A 25,789-nucleotide genomic window follows, 5' to 3' on the forward strand; every position below is an offset into this window, starting at 1 on the left:
CATTTCTATTTTATTTTGACAGGAACTGGCTAATGACACTAGATGAAAAGAGAAGAAAGAAAACACAACGTTTCGGCCGTGGAGCCTTCTTCAGGTGTGAGGGCTCCACGGCTGAAATGTTGTGTTTTCTTTCTTCTCTTTTAAGCATGGAATAGACCTATTACTTGTTCCTTTGCAGCCTACGCATGCTGACACAGCTCCCCACCTGAACTGCTAATGATGCCTGGTAGTTTGTGGTACTTGGGTATTGTCTTATGTTTGCTCAAACTGCATATGTGTGATTGCATATTTTTGGGTATTTTCATATGTCAATATTTAATTCACTGACATTCCTGTATGCTTGGAAGAAAGGTAGATTGGATTTGGCACAGGACGCCTGCCCATATTTGTTGATCATTGTTGGGCTGGAAAAACAATGATAAAAAGTGTATGAAAAAAGCTCTCTCCAATATTTCCCTTCTCTTCGCCATGGTTACACTGCCCGTTCTTTCCGTCTTTTGTCCTTCTACAAAGATTCCAGGGCTCTTTTTCCACCATATCAGAATATTTTTTTCTCTTTTAAAGGCTGTAGGTGGGGTGTGATGGACTGTACCACTATCATAGAAGATTTTTTCAGGACACATCGCAGTTCCATAGTAGAATTTATCAATAGTAGAATTCCATAGGACATTATTTACCAACATATTACCCAGTGTGAGACTCTGCCAGTAAACCTCAGAGCATTGAGTTCTCCACTGATAAAGATGGCTGTCTGAAGTCATGAAATCCACTGCTGGGATGCCTGAGAGCCAGTAATTGAATCTTGGCTGGAATTAGGCTTTCTATTAGTGTTGATCTTTGGGAATTATGTGGTAAAAAGGGAAAACTCCTTTACTTTAGTCACTTTGAATGTTCAAATGTATAGAACCTGCAAAACTAAGCAATGAAAAAAATCCATCACCACTCTCATGATAGCATAACTCATAGTCTCTGCTGTTATGTAACAATACACACTTTCAATTTTCTTATCGCCTGTCTCCAGAGAGAATGTTGTTAGTGCTGATGACCTTGAATTAGACCTTGTTGACTCTGTAAAACAATCTTCCTCTGCTTAGATTTTCACTCAGATTGATTTTGTTCTCAGATTATTCCTGGCAGGACTGAGTTTCTAGGAAATGAAAAGTGAAAGAAAAAGTACAGAAGATCAGCCCTTGAATATACAACATTGTGCAGTGAGATTGTTAAATGTATTAGCTGCTATCCTGTGCTAGAGCCTGTCGTGGTAAGCAGTGGATGACAGGATCTAGCACAGATACTAATGAAACACTGTTAATGAAAGATAAAACACTTGAGTCTTATTTTAGTTTTCCATTTCCCTTTCATTTGTGATGTACTGTACAACAGGCCACAGAACATGCACAAAAACAGATATGCACACATTCACACCAGGCAATGACAGTCTGCCCAGTCAGAATCTGAGCTGAGGTATCAGAATTCTGAAAGGTAAACTCTTGAGCAAACTCTGAACCAGCTCTAAGGAAACTAATCCGATTAGACGTTACTTTGACTCATCTTTTTACGCTCAGTGCTGGATTGCTCAAACTCCAGCTAGGGTTAGGGTTAGCATTCCCACGCTACTTAGACACTTTGTTTACGCTCAGTGCTGGATTTTGGGAACTTCAGGACGAGTGGGAATTTTCTCCTATCTGTCAATTCTGTTTTGTTTTGGAGACTCTTGGCTGCCTATGTTGTACAGTGCAGCGTGAAGGAAACATTTTCCAAAACTGTGTCAGCTCAAAAGTTGTAAGAAAACCTCTCCAGCTGCTTTAACTCTCTTCATTTTTGTCATTTAATGTGACACTCGATGTATAACTGGAGCCTCACATATGCAAATGGTGAGGCTCCAGTTCGACACCACTTTACAGTATCTGACAAAAGCATGGCAGACTGTGCCATGACCGGCAGATAACTTCTGCTTATTTTTACCATATTAAACATTGGAAATCCTCCCACTTGCATTTGTGACACTTGATTTTGACTCCACCTAAGACACTCTTAAATCTTCAAACACTTTTCTCTTCTCCCGCAACACTCTTGTCTGTCGGCACTATGTGGCAGCGTTGCATGACAACCCATCTCACCATGGAAAGGAACCTAACAGCTTTGGTAAGAGAGGAGAAAAGAACATGGCCCGTATGGGGATCGAACCCATGACCTTGGCGTTATTAGCACCACGCTCTAACCAACTGAGCTAACCGGCCTCACGACGGTGGTCCTCTCTGTGCTGCAAAAAATCGAACTCAGGGAATTTCTTTTGCCCTCCTTTGAATAGAAAGCCGTGTAATTCAGTGTACGGGCTTTCTCGTGCAGTTTCATGGTTCTTGTAACCCAAATCCTACACTGGCCTGAAGTGTCCCCCCATTTCACAGCATTTTTCAGCTGATTTAAAATGTACCTAAAGGAGAAGCATTATTGAAGACCATCAATTACCAAGAGCTTTTGTCAAAGGTTTTGGTGGTCATTTTTAATGACCACAGAGCACTGTGACCTCGATTTTACATCTCATCCGAAAGACAGCGCCCTTTTACAACACAGCGTCTCCGTCACTATGCTGGGACATTGGGACCCGCACAGACCTCAGGGTGAGCACCCCCCCGCCGGCACCATTAACACCGCTTCCAGCTGGAAGCTTTGTTTTTCCCTGTAGCTTACCCTCATCCGGGTACTGACCTGGCTCACACCTGCTTAGCTTCAGTGGGTTTTCAGTTGCGAGTTGCAGGGGGATGCAAGTGATGGAGCCGCTCACTGCAAAAGCCACTGCATTGGCCAGGAATCAAACCCAAGCCTCCCGCGTGGCAGGCAAGAATTCTACCACTGAAACACCAATGCTCAGTGTCTGGGCCTTCAAAAAAGACGCTTTTTTGGTGCTCTGTGCAAAAAGCGTCGACATATGCTTCCAGCTGCAAAATGCCATTCGCGGATGCTGAAGAATTTATTTCAAGGCAGCGGGTACAAGCGATTGGGCGTTTTAAAACCACCAGGAACAGCAAAGAGGCGCGCTTCTTTGCTTGCGCAGGAACACACCGACTGGAGGCAGACAACGTAGTTGGCAGGATTCGAACATGCGCGGGGAGACCCCAATGGATTTCTAGTCCATCGCCTTAACCACTCGGCCACGACTACAGCAAGCCCCGCTGCCGCTGCGTTCTTGCTACAATCTTACCTGGATCGCGAGGCGCCGGCGGAAGCCTATTTCAAAGTCGTTCTCCGTTTCAAAAAAACATTTCCAAAATACAAGCCTTGCAGACAGACACGCCTCAGAGGACTTAAGGGTGGCTTCATGTCGGAATGATAAAGTCTCCCCGTCCGGACATGAAAATGCCACTTTGTTACACACAAAAAAAGAATCAACAACAGAGAAATGCCCACAAGCATTTGAAAAGCCGCACCACGTCGCACTTGAAATAGCTCTTACATTAGTGGTAGACGCAGGAATCGCCTTTTTATTTACGCTCTTACCAACGCGATGGAAAGCAAAACAAAGCAAAGCAGAGCAAAACAAAACGAACAAACGAAAACCCTCACGTCCCGCACTTGCATATAACGCTGTTACGTGCCCAAGCGGTATTGTACGTCATCCTAGCACTGCACGCCGGTGCATATGGTATATGGGAACGAGCACACGCCACGAATCGTCTCGAATCACTCCCTACAGCTGTAAGGTGCCTTGAAGCGTGCACCCCCAACATTCTTCTTTGCTCATCTGTGAAAGGTAAACTCTTGAGCAAACTCTGAACCAGCTCTAAGGAAACTAATCCGATTAGATGTTACTTTGACTCATCATTTAAGGGATCCTTGTTAATTGGAGAAATCAATGATTTCGAATGAATTCTGTATGCGTTAAAAGACAGCTATACACAGAAAACATGCAGGACACTGCTCATGATGTTTCCCGAGCCGAAACACAGTGCGTTTTTCCAAGCCATCTGACCAAGCCTGCCCACTGAAAACTGCAGGAGATCGTGTAAAGACGTTCAAGTTTGTAACTACTGCACGCACAGGAAGCAGAATAAATTCCTCTATTCAAACTGTCAAAGGTTTGCTTTGCGAACGCTGCAGGACATCGCACAATCTCTTTTGAACAGGGACAAACGATTTCTTATGGGGCGCAGTAAGTACAGACGTTTAAAAAGCTCCACTCATGCCAATGATGCAGCATGAAGAAGCGCAACCTAAAGTTTGCATTCCTAGTACCGTTGCAACCTAGCACTGTTGCATTCCCCGCATCAGTAGCTAAGAGAATATAATTTACGACTCTTGTTAATGCAGTTTCAGAAACCAGACTGAAATTTCTCAAGTATATTATTTGAATCCATTTGATGTTGGGCAACAACTATTCTTTCAAGACTTTTAGATTGAAATGGGACCTTTGAGACAGGCCTGTAGTTGTTAAGAACTTGTGGATCCAAATTTGACTTCTTAAGGAGCGGTCTAACAACCGCTACCTTAAATTGATCATGTACGACGCCTGACGCAAGCGATGCATTCATCATACTAATTATAGGTCCTGCCAGTCCTTCGAGGGAATCTTTGACTAGCTGAGTGGGGATGGGATCTAGCAAACAGGTGGTTTACTTTGTCTTACGTCTGTGTTCATGAGTCCACCATAAGAAGAAATCTGAACAGGAGCGGTGATCATGCGAGGTCACCACGGAGGAAACCACTGCTCTCCCCCCAAAAAAAACCACCACTGCCCCTCTCAAGTTTGCTAAAGACCACATGGACATCGCCCATTGGGAACACCTTACTATCACTAGTTTAAGAGACTCTTAAGGTCTTGCAGAGGTGCCTGTCTAATAGCATGCGCTTTGCAAGCTATAGGTGTTTAGGCTGAGGCAGAATGCCTGTTAACAAAATGTTTTTCTAAAGGGGCCTCGCACTCTTTTCCAAGCAATGGTCTCCATCCCCACCGAGTGTCACAATGTAGTCATGTCCTAGGACATCACCTGTTAGTCTCCATTTGTCTGCCACCAACACTTTAGGTTACGGGGTCACAACCGCACCCCGGAGACCAGAGGAGCCGTTGGCGTTCTGGCGGCGCAGATTGGGCTGAAGGTGGGGCGCTTGAATCTCGCTGTTGGAGGCCGTCTGAAACTGACCCAAGCCTTTCCCTTGAATTAAATGTAAATAAGAAATGAACCCCAGATGCACATGGAATCAATCACGTGTTTCCTTTGAGCCGTTTCAGAGACTGCTCCAGAGTTTACCTTGCACAGATGCGCAAAGATTAATGATGGGGGTGCACGCTTCCAGGCGTCCTACAACTGTAGGGACTGATTAGAGACAATTCGTAGCTTGTGCTCATTTCCCTCTATTCCCCGTGTTGCAGTGGTAGGATGACTTAAATTCCTGCTTCGACACGTAACGGGATTATAATCAAGTGCAGGAGCTGAGGGCTTTAGTTTTGTTTCGTTTTCCATGGCGTTCGTAAGCGCGCAAATCAAAGGCAATTCCTGCGTCTAACACGAATGTAAATGCTTTTGAAAGTGCAGTGTGGTGCAGCTTGTAAAATCCTTGTCCACATTTTTGGTTCGTTGATGTTTTTTCTGTCTGCCAAAGTTGCATTTTGACATCCGGACTGGGGGACTTTATCATTTGAACGTGAAGCCAGCCTTAAACCCTCTGAGGCGTGTCTGTCTGCCGGCACGAATCTTGTGAAAGGTATTTTTTTTAACGGAGAGCAACTTTAAAAAGGTTTCCGCAGCCACCTCGCAGTCCGTGTTTGATTATAGGAGGAATGCGGCGGCGGGGAGCTCGCATTTGTCGTGCTCGAGTGGTTAAGGCGATGGGCTCGAAATGCGTTGGGGCTTCCCCGCGCAGGTTCGAAACCTGCCGACTCCGGCGTCTGCCGCACGTCACCTTGTGCCTTCGCGGCAGAGGCGGAGTGCCGCTTCTCCTTTCCTGGTACTATAAAAACGCTAAATCGCTTGGCCCCGCTGCCATGGAAAGCAATTCTTCAGATAACCACACATTTTGCGTTCGCACCTCTGGTGCTCTACTTATGCCTTTGAAAACCTAATGAATAAAGCTGTAAGAACCGACACGATGTGTAGGTGCTCTTAAAGCACGCAGTAAAGAACTGTTAACAGCAAGGGTTTCAGTGGGTTAACTGAGGAGAAGGCGTGATCGCTAATTGTTGACTTTTTATTTGGTGTTAGAAACACTCTTACTGTGCATGACGTGCAACAAATGTAGCCACAGAAATTGCATCACGCTTTCATGTATGCTATCGCAGACACCAACGTTGCCTAGATAGAAAACCGAAATAGCCGTGGGTTTGCTTGCTGGTCTGAAGGATCTCTCTTCGAATCTCTATCATTTGTCAATCGAAGTAAAAGGCGCTGCAATTTCATACGTTCAGAATCAAACCCGCAGCTGTTGTTCGACTTTATTGCTTGACTAATTACAACTGAGTGTCGCATGAGCAGTTACGTAAACTTGTCTGGTATATTTGAACACAAATGCCGTTCTTCAATTAAAACTAACAGTACATTGTCAGGGACATTCAGTTCTATACAAACAAGAGACAGACAAGAGAATATTTCTACCTTTCATGTGGACTACGTGTTGACTTACTGATCGGAATAATTGAAAAGTTCGGGTTCATAGCCGATGCAGTGCGTGCTAATTAGAACAGCAAAGCTGAGCTCTCAGCACCGTACTGAGCCCAGGTGTTTTTCTAAAGCTGTCAGGTGCAGTTCATTTACATGAAGGAAATCTCTTACTGGGTACTATTACAATGCAGTAAGTAGCACAGACTACTTAGGGAGTAGCCCGATGCATTTAAAAACAACCCGAGCCAGGCAGGAGTCGAACCTACAATCTCCTGATCTCTAGTCAGACGCGTTATCCAGTGTGATACTGCAGGACTGTAACCCAGTGAAATCAGCACTACAACTAGTAAAATATTACCCCCGGTCCATTCTTTTCCAAAAGTGAGAAACACCTGTTTTCTACATTTTGTCTGTTTTAAAACCATATCTCTTTAAACCAAACCAAGAGTTTGTCTTTTGCACTGATATTCTGATTCATTTCGATTTCAAAGAAAAAAAAAAACTTTATCTTCCAAAGCATCATAAAATTGTCCCTTCTTCCAGACTCTACTTCTCTCTTGTAGTAGTACAGCAGACCTTTACAGGTGTAGTGATTCATAGCCGTTTCAGGGACGCCAAATATGTAATGTTAGTGGCTCTCTGAAGGCACCAGTTCTGTAGGGTTTGGGCATTTACTGAGACAATTATTAATTGTAGCAGTAAATCACAAAGTTGATTCTTTTGATGGCTCTAGAGTCCAACCATGCGACATAACTCAAACAACGCACACACACAGGTGCTAATACACGAGGATACATTTATTAATACATAGAATATGCCTTAAACTAACAGATCTTATCGAGAGGGTTATCAGAATACAAAAGATATATATTCAATCAGTTACGAAGTGTTACATATATCAAGAGGACATACGTTCAGTATATCATTCATTAAGACCGTTTCATAAATGAACTTGGTTATAACTTCTACATTAGATACTCGAAACAAGTACATAACTCTTAGGAATTAAATTGATATCAACTGGTTGGGATAACAATTGAATTCTTGAGCTGTAATGCATTGAAGTTGAATACTCATCCAATCTTTGGGGATTCAGATCTCCTGCGGGCACAAAGAAACAGTTGCAGGCTGTTGCTGTCCAATCCGCGCTCTCTGGCTCGGTGCCAGGATGTGCTGTGCGGCTTGCGACGGTGCGCTGCTGATGCTCACTGACCGGCTAGTTAGTGTTGGCTTTAACTAGCAAAGTTTGTGCACAGGAGAAAAGATGACTGTGGGTCCCAGCAAGTCAGGAAGAGGACCGGTTCGTTCCTAATGAAGAGCTAGTTCTGAATAGTGATTCAGCTGTCCACAGTTCCGACCTGTTCACGAGGCCTGCTGCTGGTTACTCTCTGGCAACCTCCACTCTAGACTCTTAGAACAAAGGAAAGTTCTGGCACTCGGACACACTGGCCGTTCCGTGGTTGTCCGGGCTGAGTCTCAGGATGGTCAGGAGGCGCGCTGCGAGGATGTCCTGCCCTTGGGAGCCTTCTGCTCCTGGGCCGTCCTGCCCTGGAATTCTCCTTTGAATTCCCTTTAGAACAGTCCACAGAATCCTCTCCAGAATCCCTTCTGAATCTTGTTGAATCTCTGTGTTGCCTGTTTTTACCTGGAGGAACTTCAGCTCATTGATTGGCTGAAAGTTCCATGGGCATCAGAGTCCCACGTGGGTTACTCGGCCCTACCAGTCCCTGATTGGTTGATCAAGGTGAGATATGAGTCACTTACTCCTGACACTTAGGAATGCAATCCAGATGTCCAACTCGCACTCCCTAGACAGATAGGCGCCAATGGATGACCATTGATCATGATAGCCAGGCTTAGCTAAGTGCATCCCCCTTTGGGAGCTGGTTTCTTATCACAAGAAAACATCTTAAATCAGCTTGCATGAATTCTTTCTCTGTGGCTGCACCACAGAGATGAACAGAGAAATGAGGCCTAATTTGGGAAAGCTCAGAAACACTTAATTCTGCCTTATTAATAAGCCTCGCCGCTACACAGGTGAGCAGATCACAGAGTCCGAAATGAGCTTCCTCCATCAGGCAAAGTACCTGAACATGACTCTGTCTTCATAAAAGCGCCCCTGTAATAAAGAAATTAAATCCGAAATCAAGAGGGCAGCACAGTGGGCAAAAGACGTATAATATTCGTCTATTAAACGCATACCTTAGACGTCTAAATGTGGTCTGCAATTCGTCTAGAATCTCTGCACAGTGTACGAAGTAAATTATTTTCGCAGTAATTAATTTACATGTGTATAATAAATATAGTAAATATAATAAATTAATTACTGCGAAAATAATTTACTTCGTACACTGTGCAGAGTGCCGTATACTCCTAGTTGCGGCACACACGATACAGATGCAGCCATTCAAAATGGGTGAGGTATTTCGCGGCAGTCCGCGACACGCCAACCGGGGTATCACGCGGTTCACGTGTGTCACGTGACTAACTATCCGGCGTCGCCTTGTAAAACCGCCTTTAATTTTGAACTGTGTATTACAGCATGTTAATCATCAGTCATTAAAATGTTGGTATATTTTATGAAAGCAAGATTGCTCAGTTGGACAAAAGTACACAACCTACCTTTATCAGAAATATTTATGCATCAAAGCCTTTACTGAAGATATTACTAATAGTATTAATAATGGATGACTTTGGACAAGCTGTATACTCAAAGTATAATTTCTTTAGCACATTTGTACAAGCACTTGGAATCTGTCCAAGCCATACTTTGTCAGGCATTTTGTTTTACTTCAACGGGCATAAAAACTTCCTTGCTTTTAACAGGGCGTTTCATAATTTCTAACTACGAAAATGATTTAAAATGCGACACCTATCATGAAAAGAAAAAAATACACACCAGTATTCCATTTCTCCCTAAACATTGTAAGCTTCGAAGTCTTTAACTAACGTGATACCGGAGTCAACAAGCATACTTTTAGAATTTGATTAAAAGGGAATATAATATGGAATTGCGTATCTCAAGAATTTAATAACGGTATGATTATATCCGTGTACTGCGGCAGGTTTGTGTAGGGCTGTTTCGCCTGCCTGTTAATGCGAGCTGTCTTGTAGTCTACTGGTCTAGGTGTGTGACTACCAACTGGCAGGGTGTGTGTTCGAATCCAGCTGGTGCTGGACCTTTCAGTTTTATTTATTTTTTTTTTAATCGCGTAACATAAACATATTACCGTATGCAAACTGTACTGTATACAATATGTATATGTATATTTAATGTCTTAACTGTGCCCGTTTAAGTATTGAATATTCATATCTAATTTTACCACTGAAGGGAAATCTTAACATAAACATACAGTATATGGCTGGTCTCGGTACTTTAAAGAAAAAAATACACACCAGTATTCCATTTCTCCCTAAACATTGTAAGTTTCAAATGAAACCACTAAATAAAGACATAAATATAGAAATCTTAAGATTTGTTTTATTTAATGTTGGTAGCAGGATGAACTGTCAGAGTGTATATTTTGTCACAAAGTTGCTACAAGATGTTAACAGTGAAAAAGGTATTTAGAAATGAGTTATTTCAAGATGAAAAAGAAAACATACACGAAACATGGTTTCATTACGACCAGAATCGGTCTTGAGATATTTTTAACTTGATTTACAGTATTTGAGAGGTATGTCTTAACACCGATACTACAGTGCTTAAGTACTGCTCACGTATATGTTTCTAGGTTTATATTATGCATTTCATACGGTCAAATTACTTTTGAGCAACTAATAAGAAGCGCGAAACGGTATGCGTTTTAGTTTCGTTTTGTGCTGGAACCCGTGGATTGATTAGAGATATCAAGTACATACAAGTCATTTTTTAAATGTTGTAGTTCGTCTTGAAAAAATGTTACGATTACATCATCTATCAACAATTACACAGGTTCTGTTTCCATATTGCGGATTTTGGTTAGGTACAGTATTATCAAATCCAGTGGCGCTGTGTGTTACTTTACTGAGTCCCATGTCACATGGTCTGTGATTGAAACCTGTAAAACCGGTTTAATTCGTCACAGCCAGCACTCTTCAGGTGTGAGGGTCTTCTGCTCAGAATGAAACGCTAAAATGTTTGTGTATATTCTAATGGTGGTGGGGGCAGGGTGTGTGGGAACAGGTTTGTTCTTCACACCTGAAACATTTTCTCTGAAAGGATTTTCTTCGCAGTTTAACCGATCTTGTTACAGCATGTTACAGTTTACTATTATTAACCATATTAATTTTAAGTGCTTAATGTAAAATCTTGTAAAAATATATTTTCATTGTTCAAATATACATTAATATACATTAAGTCTGACTATCATATAATAAGTTAAATACAAAACTAAAGAAAAAATAGGGTTAAATATAATTCAAAATATTTTGCTAACAATGTTAACTGTTTATGAATAATAAAATGTATTAACTAAGGAGTAGGATGGCACAGTTGTTTTGTTTCTTTTTCATAAATACAACAGTAGTACCTGATGTCTCAGTGGCTTTCAAAATTAAATTATGCATGCAAACCTGTGAACTAGAAAGATAACTAAGATTTTAATACTAATTAAATGACCGCGGGCACTTTCCACCCCCTCTACATTCTCAGAGTAGAACAGACTAACCTTCTAATGAAAGACGGTCCACCCCCCACGGACAGGAAAAGTGCCCACAGGCACTTAAACTTAATATGGTCAGTAACAGTAAACAGTAACATGGTAAGAAGGAGCACGTACAAACGTTTTCGAAATAACCACATGTAAGACTCTGATGCTTAAAATGTTTAGGGAGAAAGTGGAATACTGGTGTGTATTTTTTCTTTAAACTACCAATACCAGCCATATACAGTCTGTAACGTAGGGATTTCTATATGTCTTTATTTAGTGGTTACATTAGTGACAAAGGCTAAACTTTTAGCTTGAGTAACGTGTACATATCTCCCCTTTTTATAAAACGACTTGGTTGAAAACTGTTCCAGAGCCACTGTTGTTTCATCAGTGAAAAGTACATCATGAAATGCCTCTCCCTGTTCAATCCACCGGAAAAAAGAAAAGGAGCATAAAGCTTCTGATGGTCATAAACGATATTCATTTAGGAGCAGCATCAGAGGTATGTTTTTAACTGCACTGCATTGGAGAGAATACCATATTGTTTTTTGTTTTTTACTCCCTGGCGGAAACTGGCTTCCAAAAGAATCAGTATGGCTCAGAGATTAAATAAAACTTCACAGACATTAACGAAGAGCATAACGCGTGTACTGTATACACTGCAAGTACAACCCCCCTCTCTGCAGGAGTGCTGGCTGTGACGAATTGAACCGGTTTCACGGGTATTTTCAAAGTAGGAGGCGAGATTTCCAGCGAAAGACACCCCCCCCCCCTCAAAAACCCAGTAAATACAGTACTTACTAGTTAAAGGCTAGGCTCCCGACTACGGCAAAAGGAACCCTTCTTTCATTAGAAGACAATGAACATATTTTAGCCCTGAATGAATTAATAGCAAACATGGTTTACATAAAAGACATTTTTCCAAGAAAGTTTAGCCTTTGTCACTAATGAAACCACTAAATAAAGACATAAATATAAAAATCTTAAGATTTTTAAAATACATGACTTTGCTAAAATTTATTTGAAAATAAAAACAATTACAACCGCCAGGGGAGAGAGAGAACAGGGGAGGGATGTTGGTTTTGCATAAGGGGCGGGGTTATGGAAATTAGGTCTGTTTGGGAATGTGTAGTTACATGTTCTGGCTGCTTGTGAATTATCGTTGTTGAGTATGGAGTGTTGAGGTATTGATTTTGTGTAATGCTTTATGTTGAAAATTGAGGTGGATTTTGTTTATGATAAACAGGATAAACTGGGATAGGAGGAAGGTTTGGTTTTGCATAAGGGGCGGGATTATGATAATTGGAGGACTTTGCGAGAGTAAAATGGTTTGATTATTTGATTTTGTATTGTGGTTGTTATCTATGTTTTTGGTTGGTATTATGTTTATATGGTTGTTTTTGTTGGTTGGTTGTTATTATGGTTATTAATAATATGATCTATAGTTGAAATCTGAGCCTAAATAAAAAGAAAAAGCAAGTGATTAGGTTTATGAGCAATCTAATTACTTATTCGTTTAAAAAGCTATATAAAATAAAGTTTATTATTAATTTGCTGGACAGAGCGGTGAACATTATTATGCATAAGACAAAGATAACGATCCTGATCAGTTTAGAAATCTGTGTACGCTGTAAGGTTTTTACTTCTTAAACTTTTAAAATACACGTTTCGAATAGAAAGAAATCCTCTTCCTTGTACAGTATGTATAGCAAACCAGCACGTCTTTTTTCTCCAATCAGAGGGGTGTCAGGTGGTGTCAGCCAATCACCATTCTGAAGCCCTACCATAATCTCTGGTATGGGGAGACCCCAGAATTCTGTCCCATAGTTTAGATAGATGATAGATACTTTTATTGATCCCGTGAGGGAAATAAAGTCAATCATTTTCATTTTAGGAAATTATTAAACGCTCGGTTAAAAGCAAAGGAGATTGTCTGTTATAGTGGACATAAAAACAAGAGTTCGCTGGCATTATATCCTGGAAGACACAGACCGGCGCCAGACCAGGAGAATGCCCGCAGCTTAAAAGAAAATGCCTGATGAACTAGGGATTGGACAGTTTCCAAGTGCTTGTACAATCGATGGAAATGTTCAAATAAATGTGCAAAAGAAATAAACAAAATAATAATTTATTTCTTTATCATATTGGCTAGGTAATGTCCTCTCTTTGCTAGTTAGTGGCTGTGTTTCTGCGTTGGGTAGCAACGGGTGACTGTTCTCAGCCGGAAGATGTAAACAGCTTAATGTTCGTGTTAAATATTTTTTTTACATTAAAATTCATTCTATACAGCAATCGCATATTTGGGTACCGTTTCATAAAACTTTCATGCTTAAAATGTTTAGGGAGAAATGGAAGACTGGTGTGTATTTTTTCTTTAAACTACCAAGACCAGCCATACACAGTACAGTTTACATACATACAGTAATGTTTATGTTCCTAAATTAATATCGTTTATGACCTTCAGATGCGTTATGCTCCTCTTCTTTTTATGCTCAGCTACTAAAATTTCCCTTTAGTGGTAAAATCCATATAAATATTCAAAACTAAGCAGATTAAAATGTGCACAGTAAAGACATTAAATGATTAAATCTTTGCACTACCAACCAATGCACCACGAGTGCCCCTGTCGGTCATTTTGGCCAGCCAATCACTTGCCCTGCGGTACCCTCCGGTGCCCCGCGGTGGCATGTGGGTAGGTTACTGTACCGCAGGTTTTTACCGCGCATTTTGAATGGCTGCATCTATTAAACGCATACCTTAGACGTCTAAATGTGGTCTGCAATTCGTCTAGAATCTCTGCACAGTGTACAAAGTAAATTATTTTCGCAGTAATTAATTTACACATGTATAATAAATATAGTAAATATAATAAATTAATTACTGCGAAAATAATTTACTTCGTACACTGTGCAGAGTGCCGTATACTCCTAGTTGCGGCACACACGATACATACAGTAAAAAGCCTCAGGCACTGTGTTAGATGTGTTTTTGATGTTATATATGCGTTTATTCATGTCGTCGATTTTACAGTTGCAATTCGACGTTGATTATACGTCGAGGCGACGTATATATACGTATAGCCGTATTTTCGCCGTAAATATACGTATATTCGACGAATCAATGCCCACTGGGAAGGCGCATTGAAGGGTGCACCCCCATCATTAATCGTTGCACCTCTGTGAAAGGAAAGCTCTTGAGCAGTCTTTGAAACAGCTCGGATGAAACACTTGATTGCTTCCATGTGCATCTGGAGCCCATTTCTTATTTTCACTTCACGCCGCCCAAAGCATTTCTAAAACAGGAGATTCGCGTTTGGGAATGCGCCCTGCCCTACAAATAAAACAGGTCTACGGGTTTGAAAGCTGCTCCACGGAAAACAGTTCTGTTGCGCTTTTGATCAAAGGGAGATTCGCTGTTCTTACTTTTTGATGACATAACACCCAAAGGGGCTTCTTTGGAGCTGTATTCCAACCAGAATCCTAAAGTTTCTTGGCGGTATCCTTTACAGTCCTCTGTTCGGTCGACAAGGGACAGAAGGGGGCAGCTTTCCTCACACATACAGTGCAATGTACTGTAGTGTTCCCGTTCATTGAATTCGCAGTTCTGCATCAGACCTCTAACTCGTTTCCTTAGCTTGGATTTAAGCCACGAAGCAGGCTTCTACTGTATAAACGTCTAGAGGAATCACAAACTATTTGAGAGGCCATCATCCCAGGGGGAACTGACAAAGTCTATCCCTAAACACCTAGCGCAGTCTCTCAAGAGACTGTCAAAAATCGCTTTCTCCGTTTGCGTTGCAAGTAAGTGAAAACGCGGTCTCAACCCAGAGCCACTTGGCAGCAGCGGCACGTAAATACTGTTACTGTCACTGCTCGATACCGATGTTAGCCTACTATACCATGTTCAGCCACCGCTAGAAAATGTATGGCTCTAGTTCTGGAGCAAACGACAGGAGGGCCAACATCAAATGGGCACACATGTCAGACATGGAAACCGACAAGAGTGAGATTCGAACCCATACATGCAGAGCACAATGGATTAACAAGCCATCGCCTTAACCACTCAGCCACCTCATCAACAGAACTGGGCTGTCCCAACTGAGTTGGCGCGCTCCAGATGATCTTTTTCTTTTTTTTCCTCGTACTCGAGGGTCATTTTCCTGTTCCACATGCGATTTCAACATTTTCCTTGGGAGATGTCAAGCCAGCAAGCCACTGCTGTGGTTCAGTGGCCAGTGTGGAGTTCAGTGGCCCTGTTGTACACAGAAAGCACATTGAGCTCCTTGGACATGAAAAGTTCCAGATAAAAGCCATTTGTCATCCTTTCTCTTGGTGTCGATGTTGCTATTGTATGTAAAGATGGCAACTTGCTCAGCGAGCAGGCGGAGCACACACCGAATGCAGATGTGTCTGAGTGGTGTGTCCAAGTGGCTGCAAAAGGACAGCGCTCTCGGGGCGCTGTGGCTTAGTTGGTTAAAGCACCTGTCTAGTAAACAGGAGACCCTGGGTCTGAATCCCAGCAGACAACCGCTAGACTTAATTAAATGCAAGTATTCATTTCCTGTCTTTAACACGACTTGTTTTTCTTAAAATGGATGCAACTTGCAAAACATGAAATACAAACCTTGCTAATCAGCACTAGCAGCTGGCAAAAAAAAAAGAAGTCAGCAATGTTTTTTTTCTTTAACCTTAACCCTGCTAATGGAGAAGAGTTAAACGACCGAGTCTATGCAGCTTAAACGGTGCGCACGTCGGGTTCTTAGCTGAAAGGCTGGTAAATCACACTCACCCCAGTCCTTAATCTTTTAAACAGGATACAAAATTGAACCTAGTCGCCACATCACATACAGTGCCTTGCGAAAGTATTCGGCCCCCTTGAACTTTTCAACCTTTTGCCACATTTCAGGCTTCAAACATAAATATATAATTTTTTTATTTTATGTGAAGAATCACCAACAAGTGGGACACAATTGTGAAGTGGAACGAAATCTATTGGATTTTTGAAACTTTTTTAACTAATAAAAAAATGAAAAGTGGGGCGTGCAAAATTATTCGGCCCCCTTGCGTTAATACTTTGTAGAGCCACCTTTTGCTGCGATTACAGCTGCAAGTCGCTTGGGGTATGTCTCTATCAGTTTTGCACATCGAGAGACTGAAATTCTTGCCCATTCTTCCTTGCAAAACAGCTCGAGCTCAGTGAGGTTGGATGGAGAGCGTTTGTGAACAGCAGTTTTCAGCTCTTTCCACAGATTCTCGAATGGATTCAGGTCTGGACTTTGACTTGGCCATTCAAACACCTGGATACGTTTATTTGTGAACCATTCCTTTGTAGATTTTGCTGTATGTTTGGGATCATTGTCTTGTTGGAAGATAAATCTCCGTCCCAGTTTCAGGTCTTTTGCAGACTCCAACAGGTTTTCATCCAGAATGGTCCTGTATTTGGCTGCATCCATCTTCCCCTCAATTTTAACCATCTTCCCTGTCCCTGCTGAAGAAAAGCAGGCCCAAACCATGATGCTGCCACCACCATGTTTGACAGTGGGGATGGTGTGTTGAGGGTGATGAGCTGTGTTGCTTTTAAGCCAAACATATCGTTTTGCATTGTGGCCAAAAAGTTTGATTTTGGTTTCATCTGACCAGAGCACCTTCTTCCACATGTTTGGGGTGTCTCCCAGGTGGCTTGTGGCAAACTTTAGACGAGACTTTTTATGGATATCTTTGAGAAATGGCTTTCTTCTTGCCACTCTTCCATAAAGGCCAGATTTGTGCAGTGTAAGACTGATTGTTGTCCTATGGACAGACTCTCCCACCTCAGCTGTAGTTCTCTGCAGTTCATCCAGAGTGATCATGGGCCTCTTGGCTGCATCTCTGATCAGTCTTCTCCTTGTCTGAGCTGAAAGTTTAGAGGGACGGCCAGGTCTTGGTAGATTTGCAGTGGTCTGATACTCCTTCCATTTCAAGATGATCGCTTGCACAGTGCTCCTTGGGATGTTTGAAGCTTGGGAAATCTTTTTGTATCCAAATCCGGCTTTAAACTTCTCCACAACAGTATTACGGACCTGCCTGGTGTGTTCCTTGGTCTTCATGATGCTCTCTGCGCTTTCAACAGAACCTTGAGACTATCACAGAGCAGGTGCATTTATACAGAGACTTGATTACACACAGGTGGATTCTATTTATCACCATCAGTCATTTAGGACAACATTGGATCATTCAGAGATCCTCGCTGAACTTCTGGAGTGAGTTTGCTGCACTGAAAGTAAAGGGGCCGAATAATTTTGCACGCCCCACTTTTCATTTTTTTATTAGTTAAAAAAGTTTCAAAAATCCAATAGATTTCGTTCCACTTCACAATTGTGTCCCACTTGTTGGTGATTCTTCACATAAAATAAAAAATTTATATCTTTATGTTTGAAGCCTGAAATGTGGCAAAAGGTTGAAAAGTTCAAGGGGGCCGAATACTTTCGCAAGGCACTGTACATCCTGTTCAATGATAAAAAGGTAACATCTATCCTCACTCCAGAGTAAATCTCACGTTGAGGGAATATTTTTTTTCACTTTACCGTGAATCGGGCTCGGCTGCACAGAGGAGAGAGGACAGGTGACAGGGGAGTCACACGCTGGCGGTTTGAATACGCGGAAGATCACTGAGGGATCCACAGTATATGGACCCTCCATGCGCCATCAGTCCACACTCCGGACTCTGAATCCTGCCATCCGAGTTTACTAGTTGCAGTGCTGATCTCACTGGGTTACAGTCCTGTAGTGTCACACCAGGGCCAGTGGCGCAATGGATAACGCGTCTGACTACGGATCAGGAGATTGCAGGTTCGACTCCTGCCTGGCTCGGGTCATTTTTAAACGCATCGGGCTACTCCCTAAGCAGTCTGTGCTACTTTCTGCATTGTAATCGTACCCAGTAAGAGATTTCCTTCATGTAAATGAACTGCACCTGCCAGCTTCAGAAAAACACCTGGGCTCAGTACGGTGCTGAGAGCTCAGCGTTGCTGTTGTTCTAATTAGCACGCACTGCATCGGCTATGAGCCCGAACTTTTCAATTATTCCGATCAGTAAGTCAACACGTAGTCCACATGAACGGTAGAAATATTCTCGTCTGTCTCGTTTGTATAGAACTGAATGTCCCTGACAATGTACTGTTAGTTTTAATTGAAGAACGGCATTTGTGTTCAAATATACCAGACAAGTTTATGTAACTGCTCATGCGACACTCAGTTGTAATTAGTCAAGAAAAAAAAGTCGAACAACAGCTGCGGGTTTGATTCTGAACGTATGAGATTGCAGCGCCTTTTACTTCCATTGACAAATGATAGAGATTCGAAGAGAGATCCTTCAGACCAGCAAGCAAACCCACGGCTTTTTCGGTTTTCTATCTAGGCAACGTTGGTGTCTGCAATAGCATACATGAAAGCGTGATGCAATTTCTGTGGCTACATTTGTTGCACGTCATGCACAGTAAGAGTGTTTCTAACACCAAATAAAAAGTCAACAATTAGCGATCACGCCTTCTCCTCAGTTAACCCACTGAAACCCTTGCTGTTAACAGTTCTTTACTGCGTGCTTTACCAGCACCTACATATCGTGTCGGTTCTTTCAGCTTTATTCATTAGGTTTTCAAAGGCATAAGTAGAGCACCAGAGGTGCGAACGCAAAATGTGTGGTTATCTGAAGAATTGCTTCCCATGGCGGCGGGTCCAAGTGATTTCGCGTTGTTATAGTACCAGGAAAGGAGAAGCGGCACTTCACTTCTGCCGCGCAGGCACAAGGCGACGTGCGGCAGACGCCGGAGTCGGCAGGTTTCGAACCTCCGCGGGGAAGCCCCAACGCATTTCGAGCCCATCGCCTTAACCACTCGACCACAACAAAAGCGAGCCCACCACCGCCGCATTCCTCCTATAATCTAACACGGACTGCGAGGTGGCTGCGGAAACCTTTTTAAAGTTGCTCTCCGTTAAAAAAAATACCTTTCACAAGATTCGTGCCGGCAGACAGACACGCCTCAGAGGGTTTAAGGCTGGCTTCACGTTCAAATGATAAAGTCCCCCAGTCCGGATGTCAAAATGCAACTTTGGCAGACAGAAAAAACATCAACAAACCAAAAATGTGGACAAGGATTTTACAAGCTGCACCACACTGCACTTTCAAAAGCATTTACATTCGTGTTAGACGCAGGAATTGCCTTTGATTTGCGCGCTTACGAACGCCATGGAAAACGAAACAAAACTAAAGCCCTCAGCTCCTGCACTTGATTATAATCCCGTTACGTGTCGAAGCAGGAATTTACGTCATCTTACCACTGCAACACGGGGAATAGAGATGTAACGCAACGGGGGCTCAGGCGGGCGCCCTTGCCGCATCTGGTCGGCCCCATCCCGACTGGAGGCTCAAACCCGGGACTTCCGCGTCTCTCTGCAGCGACCTAGCCCCGTGAGCTAAAGAGAGATCTCTCCACAGCCCAGTAGCTGTGGTCCTGCTATCACAGGGAAGGGCGGTGACGTCACCCGCTCTTGTACGCCGGCTCTTACACAGTGCCTGTCGGCCGTAAGCGTTACAGAGGGAAATGAGCACAAGCTACGAATTGTCTCTAATCAGTCCCTACAGTTGTAAGACGCCTGGAAGCGTGCACCCCCATCATTAATCTTTGCGCATCTGTGCAAGGTAAACTCTGGAGCAGTCTCTGAAACGGCTCAAAGGAAACACGTGATTGATTCCATGAGCATCTGGGGTTCATTTCTTATTTACATTTAATTCAAGGGAAAGGCTTGGGTCAGTTTCAGACGGCCTCCAACAGCGAGATTCAAGCGCCCCACCTTCAGCCCAATCTGCGCCGCCAGAACGCCAACGGCTCCTCTGGTCTTTGGGGTGCGGTTGTGACCCCTTAACCTAAAGTGTTGGTGGCAGACAAATGGAGACTAACAGGTGATGTCCTAGGACATGACTACATTGTGACACTCGGTGGGGATGGTGACCATTGCTTGGAAAAGAGTGCGAGGCCCCTTTAGAAAAACATTTTGTTAACAGGCATTCTGCCTCAGCCTAAACACCTATAGCTTGCAAAGCGCATGCTATTAGACAGGCACCTCTGCAAGACCTTAAGAGTCTCTTAAACTAGTGATAGTAAGGTGTTCCCAATGGGCGATGTTTGGCTTTCAAATCATCTCTCTGTGGAAGCGCCGAGATGCAGCTGTTTAAGGCTTAGAAGCAGCTGACTGTTTCACTACCTAGCTGATTACTGTCAGTCAGGGAGCTCAGAGGTGAAAAGCCTGTCTGAGAGACAATTCGCCGTCGATCAGTTCAATATGTTCCGTACCAGCTCGGCGCACCTGAGATCATCTTGGTAGCCGTGTAGCTCAGATGAGTGAGAGCGTGTGTGTGTGTACCACCGTGATTGGATGCCGGTCCTTCTCAGGTCACAGTAAACCTTCTGCTGCCTAACTTTCCTAATTTTGGGGATCCCTTTGAAAAAGCAAAGGAAAAAAAAAACTGGCTCTTCATCAGCGTGATCGACCCAACCCAGTGTGCCCCAGTGGCCTAATGGATAAGGCACTGGCCTCCTAAGCCAGGGATTGTGGGTTCGAGTCCCATCTGGGGTGCTACTGTCCCTTTTTGAGCGTACAAATGTCCTTTTGATTTGCAAAGCTGCAACCCCACCTTACTCAGTGAGCGTCTCTGCTTTTCTCTCACACACAGTTGGGAGATGTCTTGCACTGAACGGCCTGCTTCAGATCACGCCACAGCACTTCAATGGGATTGGGGTCAGGACTCTTACTCGGCCATCCCAAAATACGGAATTTCTATTGTTTCAGCCACTCTGTTGTTGATGTACTCCTTTGTTTTTGTCATGCTGCATGACCCAGCGTCTTTCGAGTTTTAGATCACAGGCAGACACCCTGACATTCTGCTGTAGAATTTCCTGATACATCTTGGAATTCATCGGTCCCTCGATGATTGCAAGCCGTACAGCCTCCGCTATGCTTCCCAGGTGGGATGAGGTTTTGGAGTTGGTATGCAGTGTTTTGTTATCTCCAAACATAACGTTGTGCACATTTACCAACATGTTCAACTTTTGTCACTGTCCACAGAACATTGTTCCAGGAGTTGCTGTGGAACATCCATGTGGTCTTTAGCAAACTTGAGAGGGGCAGTGGTGGTTTTTTTGGGGGGGAGAGCAGTGGTTTCCTCCGTGGTGACCTCGCATGATCACCACTCCTGTTCAGATTTCTTCTTATGGTGGACTCATAAACACAGACGTAAGACAAAGTCAACCACCTGTTCGCTAGATCCCATCCCCACTCAGCTAGTCAAAGATTCCCTCGAAGGACTGGCAGGACCTATAATTAGTATGATGAATGCATCGCTTGCGTCAGGCGTTGTACCTGATCAATTTAAGGTAGTGGTTGTTAGACCGCTCTTAAGAAGTCAAATTTGGATCAACAAGTTCTTAACAACTACAGGCCTGTCTCAAAGGTCCCATTTCAATCTAAAAGTCTTGGGAGAATAGTTGTTGCCCAACGTCAATCATATCTGGATTCAAATAATATACTTGAGAAATTTTAGTCTGGTTTCTGAAACTGCATTAACAAGAGTCGTAAATGATATTCTCTTAGCTACTGATGCAGGGAATGCAACAGTGCTTGTGCTTTGCTTCTAGATCTTAGAGCTGCCTTTGACACGGTTGACCTCTCTGTTTTGTTACACAGGCTTGAGTTTGAGGTTGGCTTATCTGGAACCGTCCTTCAGTGGTTTACTTCATATTTTACTCATCGTTTTCATTATGTTCAAATATCTAATAATTGTAGTGCTTCATCAATGTCACCAGTTCAATTTGGGGTACCAGAAGATCAGTGCTGGGACCAATATTGCTCTCTCTCTCTACATGCTGCTGCTAGGTAGGATAATATGAAAAAATAATATGAACTTTCATTCATATGCTGATGACACTCAAATAAACATTTTGTTTACACCAAACGACAACTCTTCTATTATCAGTTTAGTTAAATGCATTAAGGAAGGAAATACTTGGATGTGTGAAAACTTTTTGTTACTCAACTCTGAGAAAAATGAGGATCTGTTGATCGGAGGCAACAATACTGATAGGACTACTATAACTTCAGCACTTAACTCAGAGGATTTAAACATCTGCCTCAAAGAGACAGCACGTAACCTTGTTGTGAAAGGCGCTATATAGAAATACATTGATTTGAATTGAATTGACAATGTAAAATGTTGTGTGTGTTGTTTGTTAAACAAGACTGTCTTTATTTATCAAAAAATAAAAGGAATTTGCTAGGAATGCAAACGTTAGGTTGCGCTTCTTCATGCTGCATCGTCGGCATGAGTGGAGCTTTTTAAACGTCTGTACTTACTGTGCCCCATAAGAAATCGTTTGTCCCCATTCAAAAGAGATTGTGCGATGTCCTGCAGTGTTCGCAAAGCAAACCTTTGACAGTTTGAAAAGAGGAATTTATTCTGCTTCCTGTGCGTGCAGTAGTTACAAAGTTGAATGTCTTTACACGATCTGCTGCAGTTTTCAGTGGGCGGGCTTTGTCAGAGGGCTTGGAAAAACGCACTGTGTTTCGGCTCGGGAAACATCATGAGAAGTGTCCTGCATGTTTTCTGTGTATAGCTGTCTTTTAACGCATACAGAATTCATTCGAAATCATTGATTTCTCCAATTAACAAGGTTCCCTTAAAGGATGAGTCAAAGTAACGTCTAATCGGATTAGTTTCCTTAGAGCTGGTTCAGAGTTTGCTCAAGAGTTTACCTTTCACAGATGCGCAAAGAAAAATGTTGGGGGTGCACGCTTCAAGGTGCCTTACAGCTGTAGGGAGTGATTCGAGACGATTTGTGGCGTGTGCTCGTTCCCATATACCGTACGCCCCGGGGTGCAGTGCTAAGATGAAGTACAATACCGCTTGGGCACGTAACGGCGTTACACGCAAGTGCGGGACGTGAGGCTTTTCGTTTGTTCATTTTGTTTTGCTCTGCTTTGCTTTGTTTCGTGGTCAAGAGGCGTAAGGTAAGTCGTAATCCAGGGAGAACACTGGTGGCAAACAGTCCGAGGTGAGAGGCGAGGTCCAAAGTCGAAAAGGCAGAAGGGGAGTCCAATATCCAGAATAAACGAGGTAATGGAAAAAACGCCAGGTAGAGCTCTCAAGGAGTAGACTCAATACCAGCGGGAAGCAAGTAAAGATGGTAAAAATAGCACTGCGTACCCCACGGTGGAGTGTGTGCAGGTGGGTTAACTCGTGCGGCGGCGTTTGTTAATAATCACCCTCTGCTGGTGCTGTTTAGATTGCTTAAGAGTTGGTCTTAACTGCCTGGCGGTCATGACAAGCTCCTCTTTAAGCTGTGGTTTAGTTTTGCATTCATGTGTTTCTAGAGCAGTTATTTATGGGGGTGGGTGGGTCCTTCACAGAGGCTCAGGACAAATCCCCTGCATGAAAGTCTACTGTGTGCGTTCAAACAGTCACAGGTCAAGAGCCAGGCAGGAGGACAATGGACAGATGAGCCAACGAACTAAAAATAAAAGAACAGATATGAAAAAGCCACCATCTTTTTCTTTTTGACATTTTCCGACTTTCATGCAAGCCAGGACAAAGTTGCTCGTAGCTACTTGTGGATTCAAATACTCTATTGAGTGCTTTGATGAGTTTTTGCAATTTGATTGTTGTCCTGTCAGCCTGTTTCTGTTTTTTTTTTCAATCTAGGGATGGAAAGTATGAGGGAAATGATGGAGCAATCAATAACCGCTCCGGAAAAATGGCAGAAAAAAATGGTCCGTCACTAAGGACATTTGTGAAGCAGAGGAGTGACATCACCACAAAGGCGACACATTCTGCTGATGGTTTTGGTGAATAATGATTGAGGCGCGTTAAGAGAAAGGTAGCTGTGTCAGCATGCGTAGGCTGCAAAGGATCAAGCAAAGGTTTACTCCATGCTGAAAAGAGAAGAAAAGAAGCACAACGTTTCGACTGTGGAGCCTTCTGCGCCATCATCTTTAGTGGTGATGATGTTTTGGGCTTGAACCACCAACCTTTCGGTTAACAGCCGAACGCGCTAACCGATTGCGCCACAGAGACTGACGGCCACTTGTGCTCCCTACATTTGCAGGTTTATGGTCAAAGAAAACAATCACTTGCGCTTCTTGCAGCCAGCAATCTTTTTCCACTGACAACCAAGAAATGGATTTCATCTTTCACAAGCTGTATGGATTTCTTCAAAAACAAGTTATTCCAGAAAGGAAATGAATTCTTGCATTAAACTGAACCAAGCTGTACATGTTTGTCTGAAATGAGACATTCGGCACAACAAGACACGGAGAGAGGCACCGCTGGTATTCAGACCCAGGATCGCTTGCTTACTAGGCAGGCACTTTAAGCCACTAGGGAACAGCGCCAGCAGAGCACCGCGCTTTTACAGACACTTGGACACATCTGCGTTCGGTGTGCACTTAACCTGCTCTCTGAGCCCGTTGCCTCCGTCCCATTTAATAGCAGAACTGACGCCAAGAGAAATGATGAGAAATGGCATTTATCGGGCACTTTTCATGTCCAAGGAGCTCAATGCCCTTGACACCTCCCCAAGGCGACAGAGCATTCTTTGGCGACAACATTTTTTCTTTTGTTTTATTTCTATACTTATTGATAGAAAAAAAACGATATGTCATGTACTGTAAGGGAAATGTCTCTTTTCATGGGGAAAGCTAGCACCAGCAAATGTTGTGTTTAGAAGAATTGATTTAACATGACACGTGACCTAACATACCGGAGCAAAAGCTCACCCAGCAAGCCCTGCTTTACTTCTACAGGAGAGAAGTAGAGTCTGCAAGATGTTCAGCTGGGTAGCTATGTCAGCATTCCTCGGCTGCAAAGGAACAAGTAATAGGTTTATTGCATGCTGAAAAGAGAAGAAAGGAAACACAACGTTTCGGCCGTGAGGTCTTCTCACACCTGAAGAAGCCTCACACCTGTAAAAGGCTCCATTGTTTTCTTTTTTCTCTTTTCAACATGGAATACACCTATTGTCTGCAAGATGTGACAATTTCACGGTGTTTTGGAAGAAAACGTTTTTTCTTTGAATTCAAAATCAATCGGAATTTCAGCACAACACATCAACACTTTTTCTGTTTTAAGGAGATGATATTTTAAACCTGATAAAAATAGTAGGAAACACAAGTTTCTTGCTGTGAAAATTTAGATGGGGAGGTGTACTACTAGTAGCAGTGTAGAGCTCTCTGTGGTGGAGTGCAAGCGCATGTTCTATGGGCCAGTGGCGTAATGGATAACGCGTCTGACTTCGGATCAGAAGATTGTAGGTTCAAGTCCTGCCTGGCTCGTGAGGCTTTTAAACCTCTCAGGTTCCTCGGTAACAGGTTGCCGTCATGTATATGAACTATAGAAAAGCATCTGCCACAACCCGTAAATTAGCACGCAAGTGCGGGCTAGTTAACACAGAACTGTATGGAGATCATCTCCAGCTCCGAGCTCAATTGCAATGAAAAAACATGCAGAACAGAACTGGAGAGCAGCTGAATTTGTGCTCAG

General features: G+C 43.0%; 4 non-coding genes across 4 annotated transcripts; 3 read left to right on the forward strand and 1 right to left on the reverse strand.

Annotated features, from left to right (window-relative positions):
• Positions 1–2,166: 2,166 nt before the first annotated feature.
• On the reverse strand, positions 2,167–2,240 carry trnai-aau (transfer RNA isoleucine (anticodon AAU)). The gene has a single exon. It is a non-coding gene; the product is annotated as a tRNA-Ile (tRNA).
• Positions 2,241–17,999: 15,759 nt separating this feature from the next.
• Positions 18,000–18,072, forward strand: trnar-acg (transfer RNA arginine (anticodon ACG)). The gene has a single exon. It is a non-coding gene; the product is annotated as a tRNA-Arg (tRNA).
• A 2,690-nt stretch (positions 18,073–20,762) lies between these two features.
• trnar-ccu (transfer RNA arginine (anticodon CCU)) lies at positions 20,763–20,835 on the forward strand. Its single transcript has one exon. It is a non-coding gene; the product is annotated as a tRNA-Arg (tRNA).
• A 4,673-nt stretch (positions 20,836–25,508) lies between these two features.
• On the forward strand, positions 25,509–25,581 carry trnar-ucg (transfer RNA arginine (anticodon UCG)). The gene has a single exon. It is a non-coding gene; the product is annotated as a tRNA-Arg (tRNA).
• The last annotated feature ends 208 nt before the right edge of the window (positions 25,582–25,789 follow it).

The sequence above is a fragment of the Lepisosteus oculatus genome, unplaced genomic scaffold, assembly GCF_040954835.1.
Source record: "Lepisosteus oculatus isolate fLepOcu1 unplaced genomic scaffold, fLepOcu1.hap2 HAP2_SCAFFOLD_74, whole genome shotgun sequence".
In the NCBI taxonomy this organism is placed as follows: domain Eukaryota; kingdom Metazoa; phylum Chordata; class Actinopteri; order Semionotiformes; family Lepisosteidae; genus Lepisosteus; species Lepisosteus oculatus.